This window comes from Malurus melanocephalus, unplaced genomic scaffold, assembly GCF_030028575.1.
Source record: "Malurus melanocephalus ecotype Western Australia unplaced genomic scaffold, MMel_1.1 scaffold_41, whole genome shotgun sequence".
Lineage (NCBI taxonomy): Eukaryota > Metazoa > Chordata > Aves > Passeriformes > Maluridae > Malurus > Malurus melanocephalus.
In genome coordinates this window covers 669,419-685,328 of record NW_026623273.1, presented here as the reverse complement: position 1 = coordinate 685,328, position 15,910 = coordinate 669,419, and positions in this window count along the sequence as shown.

The following is a 15,910-nucleotide window of genomic DNA, read 5'->3' as shown; positions in this document are numbered from 1 at the left end:
TGAGCTCTGCCTATCTTCCAGTGCTTCCTTGGATTGTCATTTCTATTGCAGCTATTGACCAGCCAGGCAAACCATCCACAGGTTAGAATCTATCTTTGTCTCTTATTGYTTTTTCACTCATGGTTTTTTTCCTCCTGGGAACACAAAAGTTTGTTTTGATTCTGCTTTGCCTCCAAATAATGCAAAAGGCTTCTGYATACACACTAAACTTAAATCTCCTATCAGTATCTGTTTAGAAGGATGAAGTGGATAAATCCCTTCCTTCTAYCATCCACACTTTTCAAATGCTGAAGTTCAGAGAACTCCCAGAGTGTCTGTGAGAGACAGGAGGAGCGGATCCCAGAAACATCCCAGTGTGCAGCACTGGAGACAGGACGTGTGCACTGATGGCTGGAGGATACAGRCATCCTTGTGTTTGAGGAGCTCAGCTGGTGTGTCCTGCTCAGACACCTGTCACTGCTGGCCAAACAACGACAGAAAAGAATAGATACAGAACACACAAAAGTGGGTGAAAAAACAGAAAGAAAGAAGAACTTTATTGTGGGACAAGCCTCTTCTATCCACTTTAACAACCAGAGTACACATTTGTGTCAAACATACATCCGTCAAGAGACAGCTGTTTAATTAGTAATCAGAACATAATTGGTGAGATTGCAAAAGCTATAGTATTAGTAATGCTTACAATTTTCAGCCACCTGCGTTATCAATTCTGCATTCCAATCTGCTTTTCTCAAGGATGCAGCATTCCTCCTTCATGTGGGCAGTTAACATCCCTTTTTTTCCCCAGGCCTCAGTCATACACAATAATTGGATGAGTTTCAGAATCARGGCTTGTGGGGCCCTTTTCCCCCACAGACACCCATGGTACCCATGGTACCCATGGTCCAGCTTGGGACTAGGGGGAAATTTTCTCATGTTGGTCATTGCTGGCAGGAGCTGTTGCTGTCCCTCTCTAAGGCATGGGGGTTCCTTGGTTCCCTGGGCTGTTAATAAATTATCTCATTATATCACAGAGTCTCATTAGAACTTGTATTATGTCAGTGCTCAAACAGATTTCATACTTAGACTTTTATTTTTTTTTTCCAGCCAGCTTTAGATGTGAAGAGGAGGACTTCCACATTAAAAAAAAAAAAAAAAAAAAAAAAAAAAAAAAAAAAAAAAAAAAAAAAAAAAAAAAAAAAGAAAGAAAAAAAAGGTGTTCAGAATCTTCTTTATTTTGTTGCTCCTTACATTTCTTGCTCTAACCTGCTTCATAAACCTTGTTCCATGTATCTTCTCCCTGGTGGAGGCATCTCTTGACAGCTCCTCAGTGGAAGGTCTGTGGTGTAGCCTCAGGCTACTCTAAGAAATGTTTTGCTGGCCCAAGAACAGGAGCRTGTGGGAGCCAGAATTGCTTAAGGCAACATAGTCATGAGCATAACTTGAAGCCTTGGGTGAAAAACAAAACCCTGAGATTAAATGGATTTACTCTGCAAGACATTGTGTTTCACTTATCACCAAATTACTTCAGTCTGCAGAGTGTGAGAGCAGTGCAGGGTGGCAGATGCACCGTTTGTCACCACATGATCCTGAAGAGTGGAGCCATGTGTGACAAAGAGGAAACTTTTGAAAGTTTTGATGAACTTTGTCTTTGAGGTTTTGCCACATAAATTGCTTTGAACTTCCTTCCCAGGACTTGTAAGTTGGCACCACAATAACAAGGAGGATTGTTACACTGAGGGAAAAGTACAGATAAGCTGGGGAAACATTGCTCGTTGAAGTGTAAAGCAGGAGGCACTGATGTGYATTTTGGTCAGGCATTCAAATACACTGAGATCAGACTAAAAACAACAGGACAAGCTGAAAAAAGTGAAGGTTTTTTTTTCCTCTCCCTACCTAATAGCAGAAACAAGAACAGTCGCACTAAYAGTTCTGTGCTTCTTTCATTTGCTTGCTAGTTTCTTAGTCTGCAGGGTGCTCAGGACATTATATCAGCTTTCCTCTACAACAATCAGATTTAAAGCATAAAGACATGAGATCCTAAATTGTTTTYACATTATTTGTTTTAGGTCTAGAAGAAAATCTTCATGATGTATTACTCACTTTTGATATCTAGTAGGAGAGCACCTGCCATAGGAGAGCACTTGTACTTGCTCATGTACATTTTTCAGACACAATGTTGGGCCAAAACCCTGACACTTTGATGACAATGAGGCATTTTTTGAATGTATTTTATATCTGTAAAATTCTGCATTCTGACCTCTGCAATTTTTTAATTAAAGTTTTGGGTTTTCATTCTTCTTAATGAATTTGGTTTTAGAATTKGCTTTCGTTTCAAAATGTGAATTACTAAAAACTGATCTTGTTTCATCTGAATACTTCCTTTAAGAATCTGTTCRCACCAGCTGTGGTTGTTTTTGGATATTTAATATCTCACCATAGCCTGCCTGCATGCAGACCCCATTCCAGAAATGAATGCCAAGGGAATGCAGGAGGCACAATTCCAGTATGTGACTAGTCCATGACTCAGAGCTGAACTCTTTTGTAAGCTTTAGATGAAAAACAGGCGTAGACCTCAGCAAACAGGAAAAAGGGAAGGGGGAAACAGAGGCAACATGATGGCATGTCCCCCTAAAACAGAAGCTGAGGCTGGTGGCACTTGTGAAAGAGTAAGCGAAACCTGAAACAGTGTTTGCAATTTAGGTGTAATTATTCTTCACAGTGTAAGCATTTATGTTTAATGTGCTCTGGAAGTGGGGTTTCCCCATGGCCAGGAAAGCACCCAGTGAGGGTGGCAGCAGCCCCACTGTGTCCCCTCAGGATCCCTGCCAGCCTGGCACAGCTCGGGGTGTGAGGGCTGCCAGCGACAGCTCCTGCACTTAGARATCAACCACAGTGGGAACTGAAACTTCAGGGAACACCACCAGTGCCAAGTGCAGGTGTTGTGGCAAAGCCAGGAAACCCAGGGCCCCAGGGAGCTGGGGATAGGGTGGGTGCTGTGATGAGTGCCCTGATGAGAGGCTGATCCTGACTGTGTTTGTCCCCTCACACACATCCGTGGGTTTTGTGGTGGATGCCAACCCTGCTCATTTCCGGTCCTCATCTCTGCTCCTGGAGAGCCCTCAGGGAGAGACAAGTCCTCCAGGGATGGGCTCTGAGGAGGATGATGGGTTTCTAAATGAAGGTTTGTGCAGTTCAGCTGAAGGTGAAGTGGACTTGGATGGCAACTTGAGTGGATCATGCTGCTGAAGGCAGCTTTGAATATCAGCTTTGGGTTCCCTTTGCTTCTCCTAGCACAGCTCAGCCTTCTCAGTCTTCCAAGGGCTCAACAAGCAGCACTGAGAAGGCAGCTACAGCCATGCTCATTGTARCCCACAGGATAACAGGATTTACTGGTTAAATAAACCATGTTTGAATGTTGGTGAGGCAGAATTTACTAAAATATTTTTAACACTACTTTTTATGAAATATTTACCTTAAGCAAATGAGCAGTAGATAAACATTAGATTACAAAAGGTCACAAGGAAGAGTAAAAATTTAAATGCTTTTACATTTAAATATGTTTACAAATCTCTTTCCTGGTATAAAACCAACTTAAAAGTAGTGGAACTGAGAAAATCAGACAAAAATGAAATCGCAACTGATTGTAAATAGATATTATCAAAGGTAACCAAAAAAGTATATATTTAATGTGATTTGATTTTTCGCAAGTTTTATGCACTGAGATGTTTATATGTGCAAAATTAATTACATTTGTATCATGCCAATTATATAGGAGTAACATTTGATATTTCATTAGATTTTTGTCTGTAAACCACAGGAAAATATATGTGATCTACCTGAAAGATTATCATCCTTCTAAAACATGAATGTGGCAGTAGGAAAATCTCTATAACAGGGAAAAATARTTACACATTATCCCCCCATTCATGATGACAAATTAGTGAGGAGAATCAGAAATRTGCAGATTGTTGATTGCAGAGGGCTGTGACAGGGCCCCAGCTGGYAGAGCTGGCATGCAGACCTGTTGTCATCTTGTCATAACAGTGAGCACTCAAAAACCTCCCAGAGGTGGTTTGACATTTGGAAATGCAGAAACTCCATCAGATTTCACTGCTGTCTGGGGTACCATGGGATGCATTCTCCAGGCTGCTCTCAGCAAAGGGCTCAGCTCTGCCCACCGTGTCCTTTGGGAAGCGTTCCTCTTTTAATCTCTGTTAAAGCCTGCTCCTGGCTGCCTTTGGCTGTCAACATTCCTGCTGCAAAATCCCCGTTCATTGTCTCTCTCCCACTCCTCCCATCCCTCCCTGCTCCTCACACTCCACATTTCTCTTGGTCAAGCTCAGGGATAGAGCTGCTCGTGTCACATCGCCCAAGGCAGGGTAGCACAACCATCACCACAAGGCTGACAGGCAATGCTTTGMCCTACTCCTGCCAGGGCAGGGAACAAAGATTTCTATTGAATTCTACTGAAATGAAAGTGATAAGCCACTGAGATAATGCAGACCTCCGGGACACCTCCCTAATCCCAAGGGACACATCCTTACTTTTTTCATATTTTTGTTTTATTTTTAACAGTTACCTCCTCCATGCTGATCAAAGCAGGCAAAATCCCCAAACCAAAGATTATTAGTCTGTCTTTCTCTAGAGAATTTAATCGGTCTGTGTTAGTAATGTAAAAATGAAATGTGACCTAGGACTGAAATACAGAGCTGTGGTGTCTGCAAAACAGAAAGCTTCAGTGTGGGGTCTAGCAGGTCTACACAGCACAACAGAACACTATTTGAAATTATTATTATTATTATTAACCTAGGACTGAAATACAGAGCTGTGGTGTCTGCAAAACAGAAAGCTTCAGTGTGGGGTCTAGCAGGTCTACACAGCATAGCAGAACACTGTTTGGCGTATTATTATTATCATTATCATCATCATCACCATCATTATGAACATTATTATTATTATCATCATTATTATTCTCACTCTCATTATTGTTCTCACTCTCATTATTACAAGATCATCTACATGGCACTTCTTTATGAAGGATTGCCGTGTCAGCGGCTGTGTAATTTGTAGCCATAGGGGACTAGCAAGCCTTTACAGCTCTCCTTTGCTTCACGCTGAAATATGCCAGTAATGTGACCAAAGACATGMAGGGAATTTCACCACAGCAATGTAGAAAATGTAAGAAAAAATATAATCCACTTCAGTGAAGATTTAATCCCATTTGAAAGGGAAAAATGGGTGAATGGTACAATCAAAAAGTCTGCTTCCATGTATGCTGAGCTTTCTATGGAATAAGGAAAGTGGCCCAGCAATATCCTCAGCTCACATCCATCGAAGATCAGGGATAGAGACACCTCAGATGCTGTACRCCTGTAGCTACCAAAGCTGTTTGTAATCCATTGTTGCTGGCACACAGCTCTGATCCCCCCAGTTCACTGCCCTGAGAGGGGGGCTCAGAGCACTCTGCGTCACCTCTGCTGTTCACTCCCTGGATCCAGACCAGATGTGYTCCTCTGTGTGCTGTGAATGTAACCTGAGCCTTCCCAAGGCAGAACAGACTGTTCTGATGTGCTGTGTCCTGCAGCACAGCTCTGCCCAGAGGGTATCATTCTCTCTGTATCCTTTCTAATTGTGGTGCTTGAATCATTACATTGTTTCTTCTCAAGATATGAAGTGAAAGAGGAATTACTGCATATCTGTAAACTTGTCTAAACACAACTTTCAGACAGCAGATCTTGCCTACTTTGGTTCATAAAAACAAATTATCAGAAATCCTTACGGATACACTTAATGGCAGTCAACAATGAAATTATCATTTTACTGGGTTTTTGAATGTGTAAACTAAACTGTAGGGCTTAAAACTTCTCACTCAGTAGAAGTGGTCTTCCTAACAATAAAATTTCCTTCAGCTTTTTGCTGAAGTGCCCAGAGCCAGACACAACACTCTCAGTAAGAGTCTCACAGATCCCTGTATGGAGGGATATTGTCAAAAGTGCAGTTCTCCACATTCTGGTGCTTATAYACTCATTCTGCATTTACTGGTAACACCTGCTGAATTATGTGGCCACAGCCCTGCATAACTTCATTTTGAAACCATTAGCCCCATGAAYTCAGAGCTTTATCCAATAAAAGGGCTGAGAGAGTGCAGACATTGACCAGATGATGTACAAAAGTTGACTTCTGGGAATGTGAAGCTGCTGCTTGGCACACCTACTTTAGTCAGGTCTGCTGTGGACACTAATTGCTTAATTTCATGGGGCTGCTRCTTGCCTTGCTCACATGCCTTCCCTACAAGCTGCAGTCAGCCTTCCAGCAGCTTTGTCTGCCTATCTGGGGTGCCCAGCATGGGCTGCACAGACATTACCACAGTTAAAAGTTGTGTCATTAGGGAAAACATTACCTAAAGTGGTTGTGAGGAGCAAAGGAAGGGTGATTATTCTTTATGATTCCAGCACTATGCTTTAAGAGGTATGTTGGCTATATAGAGGGAATAGAAGAACAAAATTGAAAGGAGAATTAGCAATTGTCCTATAAAATAGTTCTCCATGCCTGCAGGGGCAGCAAAAGCAGGATAAGGGGACCTGAAGTGGGATGTCCTACCCACCTTACAACTTCTGAATGACCAGTGTGGTTCTTGTGCTGGAGTCTGCCAGGAATATGAATGGGAGCCAGTGTCTCAGAGAGAAGGAAGAAAAAGGCCTGACCAAGCTTTTGGGTCTCCTCACATTAGCATGGTGCAGAACACACTGGCYCTGAAGATATTGCTTCTTGTGAATTAAGGGATGATCCCAATTGCAGCATTACAGGGCTTGTTCCTGCTGTGGCTGCAGCACAGGTCCAGAAGGAGCTTCTTGTTTGATGTTCTCCTCACTGAACAATATMATAGAATCAYAGAGTCACTAAGGATGGAAAAGACCTCCAAGACCATTGGGTCCAATCTTTGGCTGAACACCCCCATTCCAGCTACACCACAGCAYCAAGAGCCACGTACACTTGTTTCTTGAACACCTCCAATGACATCGACTCCATTATCTCCCTGGGCAGTCCATTCCAGGGCTTAACCACCCCTTCCATGAAGAAATTCTTCCTGATATCCAACCTGAACCTCCCCAGCACAGCTCTAGTTGCCTGGAATRTATATATCTCAATATTAACCAGAATTTTCTATCACTACACAAATCTGATTTCTCACCACTGTGATGCACACAGGCAAAATAAGTATATTCTGGCTTGTACTGTCTATCATGGGTATGGATTAAAAATCAAGTACTGCTGTCTGACTTGCAGGAATGGCACCCAGTTTTGTACAAGACATAGTTTTTACCTCAGCTTTCATTCCATAGTGGGTTACATCCCTTAAATTCAAGGAAAATGTTAAAACTAAGTCAGAAATTGATCAGTTATATGAACCTGTTCTCTCATATGAAAGGGAAGCAGTGCTGGTAAAAACAATAAACATGGATTGCGTGCAGGTTATGCAKGCTGCCCAACCTCTTGGTGACCTTGGCCTGAGGTTTGTTTGTTTGAACATGCAAACACATCTACCTCCCCTGCTGTCACTTTTGAGGGCAAACCCAGCCTCGGAGCAGCTGAAGTATSACTGCCATGGAAGAACCAGGTCAAATTGTCTCTGTTCACAGCCAAAATGTTCTTCTGCTAAACCAAGCCTACAACAAACTGGATCACCTTGAAGAGGAATAAKAGAAAAAAAATGGGGAGGGAAGTAAAATTTTGATTATTGACCAGCCAAAGAGAAAATTCAAACTACAACAGACAGCAGCTACTGCAATGCACACTTTTTGGAACCTGAGATTTGAGTGATCAGTGAGGCACTAAGTGCAGGTACAGAGCAGTGCAGGGAGGTGCTAAGAGCAGTAGAAAAGGATGGGCTGGCCATGCACTTGGCAACAGGGCAGTGATACTGGAGTATCCACTATTGCTTCCTGTGATCAAGTAGAAAGGGAATTCACTAARTGAATACTTCTTTTCTCAAGGAGACAGTGCTGAAAACAGTGCAAGGCTGAGGAGCTGATGGTCTGGGGTCTCAGCTCTCCACTCTCCACAGCTCAGCTGGCTGGAGGAGCCGAGCTACTGCAGTGAAGGGAACCATCTGCACCTGGGCACAGAAGAGAGCAGGTTCCTGCTCCTGTGAGGGGTGGGAAAGGGACACTGAGAAAAGGGACACTGAGACAAAGGACCCTTCCACCMTGGCTGCCCGGCCCGAGGCAGAAGRSTGCTGTAGAGCTGGCAGCCTGCTCTGGCAACAATACACTGAACTCACTAATTAGAGTGAAATATCAGTGTTCACACACTGCTGTCACAGAATCAGAGAACCACTGAATCCTTGAGTTTGGAAAAGGCCTCCAAGATCGCTGAGTCCATGGAACTGCCAAGTCYGCCACAAAACCATACCCCTAAGAGCCACATCCACACCTAAATTCATCCAGGCACACATCATGACAATGTCTCTCCTTCCAGAAACTGTATGGTGTGACCAGACCTTCATTTTGGCAAACTGAGCATTTGTATTTCCTTCCTGAATATTTCCATATCCTGAACGTTTCATTTCCCTTCGAGTCTCAGATCCAGTAAATTTTACTAAACCATCCTCCATGGACTTAGCTCACTTGGAGGAAAACCAGAAATTTTAAATGTTGGATGCTCTAACCATTGAGAATCAGGAGTTCATAGTGAGATCCCCCASAGCCTCAGATACATCACTTAGCTACTCAGGATCATTTGTTAATGTCTACAGGGTGAAGTTATCATTCTCTATGTAAACTCCACCTCCCTTAACCGTGAAAATATTTAGTGCTCACCAATGTTTCACTTATTGGCTTCTCCTGTCAACACCCTTTTTGCATGCAAAAGCACTMATCATTTGTGTATGCTTATATGAAGTGAACTTTGCAGGGAAAAGGGATTTGCATTGCTAATGGATTGGAATCACTGCTTCACACTTTCTCAGCTCTTCCATTTAAGTTTCTCAGCTTTCTGACTATTATAGGGAAAAAAGTTCAAAGTACTATTATCCAGTTTAACTCCCACTCAAGGAAAATATTTTCAAAGTAATGAAGTAAAAGGGAGGGGAAAWAAACTATTTCAGTGGGATTTGTGCTTCTCAGTCACCGGAAAGCTGCCAAAACTCCCACRATAAATGTTTTGTTGCCAAAAGTTCATCTTGATTTTCATAGCTGATCAGCACCTTACACTTATCTGTTGCAAGCTGATAACCACCTCTAAGTGGTTGACCACATATTTGAGTAAAAAGAAATTGATTTCTCTCCCTGAATTTTAGCAACTCTTTTGTCCATATTTTCTTACACAGAATAAATTTCCTTCCATTTCACATTTTTATTGCCTAACTATGTGGCTACATGGGGCAGTTGTATTGGTTATGGTGGATTATCATTCAGCAGTTAAGGGAAAATGTATGTAAAACGTCTTGGAGAAATGCCCAGAATTGGGAGTAATTTTATGTTGACGCACTCAGGGCTTAGACTGTGCATGAGGAGTACTGATTTCTGTCTGCAGCCTGACGCAGCTGCCTTCAGCCTCACAGCAAAGAGGATGTAGACAMCATCACAAGCATGCTTTGAAAAGAACAGAGTGGAATAAAGCTATTTACAGCACAATGATTTGGAACTATTGATAACAAACCCCACAAAATTTTACTTTTTAAGATAAGTAAACACTAACTTCATTTCACTGAGAGGAAATGCGCTCTGCAATGTGAGCTACAAATCCTGACAGCATCCTGATCCTCTGGCAAGCTTTTTTTTTTTGTCTACTTGTCCATCAAGTTGAAATACCTGAAAAGGATGAGAAACTTGGAAGAGGAATTGAACATTGTTGGTTAGGAAAGCAGATCAGAAAAACCACCAGCATTTAAACAGAACCACATGGTGTGGAATACTTAGTACTTCTGCCCTACTGGAGACTTAATGAAGGCAATCTTGTTAACAATAAGTAGTAGCCAAAGGCACTAAATGAATGAATATGCATTTCCAGTGAAATCGTGGTAATTTTCAAACAGCATTTCAGAAAGTCTATTACTTAGAAAGTAATAATAATAAACCTTTTCATTTCTGCTCCTTTCTGAAACCACAGAAAGACCATACAAAAAAAAAAAAGGTGCTTTCTCAATCTTGAGAAATTTTCCTTTGCACTTTTATATCAGTTTCACTTTATTTTGTCTTGTATTGCTCACACAAGTAAAACCACGAGGAGACCTCTGGATTTCACTGCCAAAACCAAGCCAAACATGTAATGGGGAAAATGTACCATGAATCAGAACAGCACACAGATATTTTCTGTCTCTGCCACAAATGTGCAGCATTGGGTCCAGTAAAGGTGTACTCTATCTGCCCCAAGCCCCTTTGCTATCTAACCATGATTTATGCTCTTACAGAAGTGGCATTTTAACAAACACATGCAGATTCTAGAAGTTTCCTGACAATTGACTCTCATGCACATACAAAGGAGAAAATGGTGTTTAGATAGGAAGTTATCAAAAAACTATGCTTTCCTGTTTATGTAGTGRGGCCAATACTTGAAGCTTGAAAAGATTATTTTAGTCCTGAACATTAATAAAATGTTCTTACTAGTATAAAAATTACCAACCCTTCATGTGCACTCAACACCTGAACTTTTCTGTTCCAAGAGGCAGCTGATGAAAGAGAGGATACAGTATAATCTAGATACTGAGAAGACACCAGCACTGGAGACTGTGGAGAGTTAAACAACTTCAACTGGTTATTTAGTTGGGCTAAATATCTTCAGAACAGAGATTTTGGAAGGAGAAACAGTCGTGGTGATTGATTTGTTGTTGGTGATCCAGGTCCACAAATGTGACTTCCTGGGCTCAGAGGCAGTGGAACACTGCAGCAAGGGGGTGACTTTCTGTGCAAGGGATTTTGTCATATATATGTTTTGTCATAAGATTTTGTCATAAGATATGTCATAAGATGTGTTCCAGCACCTGATCCATGTAGCYTTCTACCTATCTTCATCTATTATTAACAAATATTTGTAGGAGTAATATTGTTTTTGTATAACCACTTGAAAATTGCCATCTAGTTTTAGCTGCTACAAACAACAGCATGATCCATGCAAATTATTAAAACTATGTAAGACTGATATGCACAAACCTAAAATTAATCTTCCAAAACCTAAATTAGGTTTATGAGTCATGAGTACATTGCCACATCTCTGGATCAGTTTATGAATGCCTGGCAAAGATAAAAGAAGCTAAGTATTTTTTTCAAAAAATATTTGAAAATAATAATTTCAATAACTACAAACAGCAATGAATTCAATAGCTCTGCTAATTATATTTGTCATGCAATTTACTCTGGAAGCCTTCCATCTACTGCAAAACCACAAAAATTCAGTGCTCTTAAATCTGATGCTAGGATTTACTACATTTGAAAGGACACTCCATGGCTGTTATTTTAGACAGTGAGCTCCAGATTCTTACCTTAATAAAAACTCAGCTCACTTACAAGGTTTCCCATCCTAAGAGAGATCCAGAAATTCATGTGTAGCATGTTTTGTTCCATGTCTGCATTTAAACATGTTACCTGATAGACTGTTCTGTTGTGTAAAGATAAACAAAAGTACTTCTGAAAAAAAAAAAAAGCAAACCAAAAAACATTTGCCTAGGTAGATTTTTTTTATTCACCCCAAAGAAGCAGAAGTGGTTCGTATAGGTGTGGGTGCGACGTGACACTTTTGCCTGTGGTTTATGTGCTAGAACTGCTTTATCTAATGAGCCACCAGCATGCGAGCAATCTGCTGCTGGTCGTACGTGTTGGGAATGAATGATTGTGGTCTGCATGTTTCTCATAGATCAGCACTCTGCAGTTACTTAATTGCATAAGAAAATCTCTGTCTTTTGAAGAAGTTGCACTTCTCACAGGTGATAATGGAAAAATCTAATGCTTGGCAATGTTTGGCAAGTCCTTCTCCCTTCCCCTTCCTTAACCCTTCCTTTCCCTTGCTTAAACCTTATCTTCCTTCCCTTCCTTAAGCCTTCCATTCCTTAACCTCTCTCTCTTCCTTTCCCTAACCTCTTCCAATCCCTTTCCTAACCCTTTCCCTCCTTTTCTTAACCATTCCCACGTCCAGAGCTGAAGAAAAAAAAAGTGAATAACTTCCCACTACAATGTCATCCCTACCTTTAAAACAGTGTTTTTAAGAGAAGAGGTTWACTGGACCAATTTCATGCCCCCTCTATTTCTCCACAGTCAGTCATGGACCCTCTGAAGGGGCAGGGAGTTACTTGTCCTTTCTGACTGCATGAAGGCAAGAATCTATGCCAAAAAAGTAACAGTTACTAATTAATGCTATTGATTCTGCATTTGAACATCACATAAGACTTTGAAAAAGAGGATGAAGAGATCCTCCAGCACTGCACTGGTCTGACAATGTGTATCTTTGCCATCTTTTCAGATAGGAGGAATAAAACTGACCTGATAGGGAGTTTCCTGGTGATATTTTAAATGTTTAAAACATGGGTTAAACTCTGAGCTGATGCTGCTATGGCAATTAGTGAGACAATAATTTCATTTGTTTTGTCTACCTGACAAGTTTGCAAAGCCCTTCACTTTTAAATAAACATGACAATAAATTTAATGCAAGGACCTTTTTACCACATTAACACATGATGACCTAAATTAGGTCAGCTTATGTTTGTGAGTTTGTTAGAAGTGCAGCCTACTCAGATCAAATTAGGTCAGCTCACAATGTCCTGCTTAGTGAAACGTGGCTCTAGAGCAGGAGATGCAAAACCTGTCAAAACAATAACTGAGAAAGCCAGAACAACCTGGGGGTACTTCATCTCTTTTAGGTTAGCATACCATATTGGCTCTTATGAACAGGAGTGAGAAAACATACGCCAAATGGCTTTCCTCRGAAATGTGATCATGTATCTCCTCCTCCAATACCATTTACCTGTTTATTTCAATTGTATGTCTGTCTGAATACAATTGCTTTATCAGATTAATTTCATCCAGGAAAATCGACAACATATTCTCGGTTTACACAGAAGAAAACYCCACCAATAAAAAATATTTCACTTTCTTCTTAATTAATTCCACAAAAGTATTCCAGTCTTTCTTAGTGTTATTTTTTTCATGCTCATGCATTCTTTGGCTAAGGAGAAGCAATAAGGTAACATATATTGACATTTTGGTTTTGGGTTTACAGATTCTTCCTTCACTAAGCCCTTCAACAGGCTTTTGTTTCCCTAAATCATCTCTTTGCAGTCTGTGCTTACTGGGAATTTACATTTCTTCATTGATTAATACTTCTCTAATAATACAATTCTACTGGAATAAGACTGATTTATTATCTTACAGCTGCTTCTAAACTTTATTAATTCCCTATCATTAATGCTGACACACACAAGTCTTTAGCTTATAAACAGAGTATGCACTTCACTGCAGAAAAAGTGGCATTTCTTACATGAAGGTGAAGTATTTTATGTGCATAAAACCTTTTAAAGTGATAGAAATTGACAAAACTTTTAGCCAGACATCCCCAAAACCTGCCTGGACCCTGTATTTTGTAATTGTATCACAATTGTGCTTAATAACCTTTTCAAGAGCAGTAGTTTAACACAACCAGCTTCATTAAAACATCAGTGCAGGAATGTTATCYTGAAAATCTTTGAAAAAGTATTTCTAAAATACTTGCAACTCCTGCCAAACAAATCTAGTTCTACTTGATTTAATGTGTGGATTTGTAAATCTTTGTCATGGGAGATTGTGTTTTATCTTTCTAAAAATGGAGTGGGTAACTTYGTTCAGCACTTCCCTGTAGATTAAAAAGCACAAGTGAATCGATCTGAAAACCCAATTTACAATGCCTAAATCCATTTAACTGCTTATCCTGTTTTCCCACTCTGAGAATGCTTAGACCTATATGCCTATATAAATATATATATAGGCATATAAATATATATATAGGCATATAAATATTATATGCCTATATAAAACTAACACAGATGTGAGCACTTCATAATTAAGCCTCCAAGATCATTAATGCGATCGATATCGGCTGTAAAACCCACCAGCAAAGAATTAAACTGCTGTTGTACATTAAAGTTTGTCTTCAAGGGTTCTATAGTGAAGTGCCAAGATAAAGATCTCAAAATACATCCCTATATTTATAAACTAAACTTGTATATGTCAGCACTAATTCACTGGGAATTGGTGAAGTTAAGCTGCAGCTGCAAGGTACTAAATCAACCTTATTCCAGTTATTATGCATTATTAGACAGGTATTAACCAATGAAGGAATATATGGTATAAGATAAATACCCAAAATGGCACTTTCCCTGAATCCACCCAGTACAAGCAGAGCATAGCTGCTCCCAGTAGCCAATTTCAAAGAAAATTGCATCCATATTCTGCAATAATATGGCCTTACTATTTTTCTAAGGGCGTTTTAAGCCTTTTAAACAGATTTGCTTGAAATTGGCCTTTTCTACTTTAAAAACATGTCAGAAAGCTTTRTTAGCCGTTTACTGAGGAGACCGAAGGCAGGAGAAGAATCCCTAATAGCTGATTTCTGGATAAGTTTAACATAATGCAAAACTGTGCAGTCTGACCAGATACCTGGGATAGTTAATTCCAGAATATGAAATCATTAATGCAGAGAAAAATCTGTACAGACATATGAGAAGATGCATCAGAACCCTTTTTCCCCCCTCTATAAAATAAAGATTAAGAAAACATGTGGTCATTTTATCTAGCTTCCAAAAGAAAGAAGGCTTTTCAGCTTAGAACAAAAAACATAACAAAACCACTGGACCGTGGAATTAGAATTCAACCTGTAAAGAGCAGAATGTTTTCTAGAATTGGAGTGTTAAATCAGTGTCTGACATTCTGCATGCTCTTCTCATATTCCCTTGCAATTATAAATGAACACTTTACAAAAATCTGCCAAGAGTAATTACTAGGCTTTTTGCTGAGTGCTTTGGGATGAAGTTTCTTGCAGTCAAAGGTCAATCTCCAGATGTAAGTTCAGTTTAGTTTTAAATCAGAATAAAACAGTTCACTGATTTTAGTCAAGAGAAAAATTCACCTTGTGAATACAAATACTCCAAAACAAACTCATGATAGGAAACAGCCTTTGATTTTATCTGTGTACCATCTCTCTTTTTTTTCTCTTTTTTGAGTTTGTCCTCATTTTGTTCCTTACCTTACCATTGTTTTTGTTGTTTGTGTGTTCAGATGTGGGTAGTGGTAGAGAAGAGGAAACTTGTTTCTTACTTCTAATTCATCTGTTTCTGAGAAGCCACCCTTGCCCTTCCTTTGCTCAGTTTTGGATCTCTTAAGGAGCCTTGCATTTTAACCATTTGGGTTTAMAATTGAGCATGAGAAGAATGAAGTAACAGAGATTTTTCTTCTTTTCCTTAGAACCAGACTGAAGAAAGATCGATTCAAACTAAAGTAGCTTGCTTGGGGAAAAAATAAAGATGTGCTGATTGTTGAGTAGCCTGTATAATTCAGATAATCAGAGGTGAAAATATGYCATGGGCTAAGCTTCAGAGAGCTCATTAAATTCAGCCAATTTTAAAGGAAGTGGTGGGGTAGAAGAAAAAACAAATAGGCAGAGGTGCTACAGATCTTTTGCTTTTAAAGAAAAAGCTAATTGGTGTTAAAAGTATTAAGCAGAAAATAYGAAGAGGTTAATGTTAATCTCTTAAAATTATGAAAATGAGCTTCTACAGATTCTTTGAGATCTTTTAGAAAATAAGCTGGAACCTTCTATTTCCTGCTGTCTTTGTCAATGGCAGAGCAGAAAAAGCGCAATTTTCAGCGAACTGTATTTTATCTCCYAAGAAGGTATGTATGCTGAGAAAAATTGCCAGCCTTTGATTGTTTTAGCAAGATTAGAGTGAACTTGGTCATTAATCTGT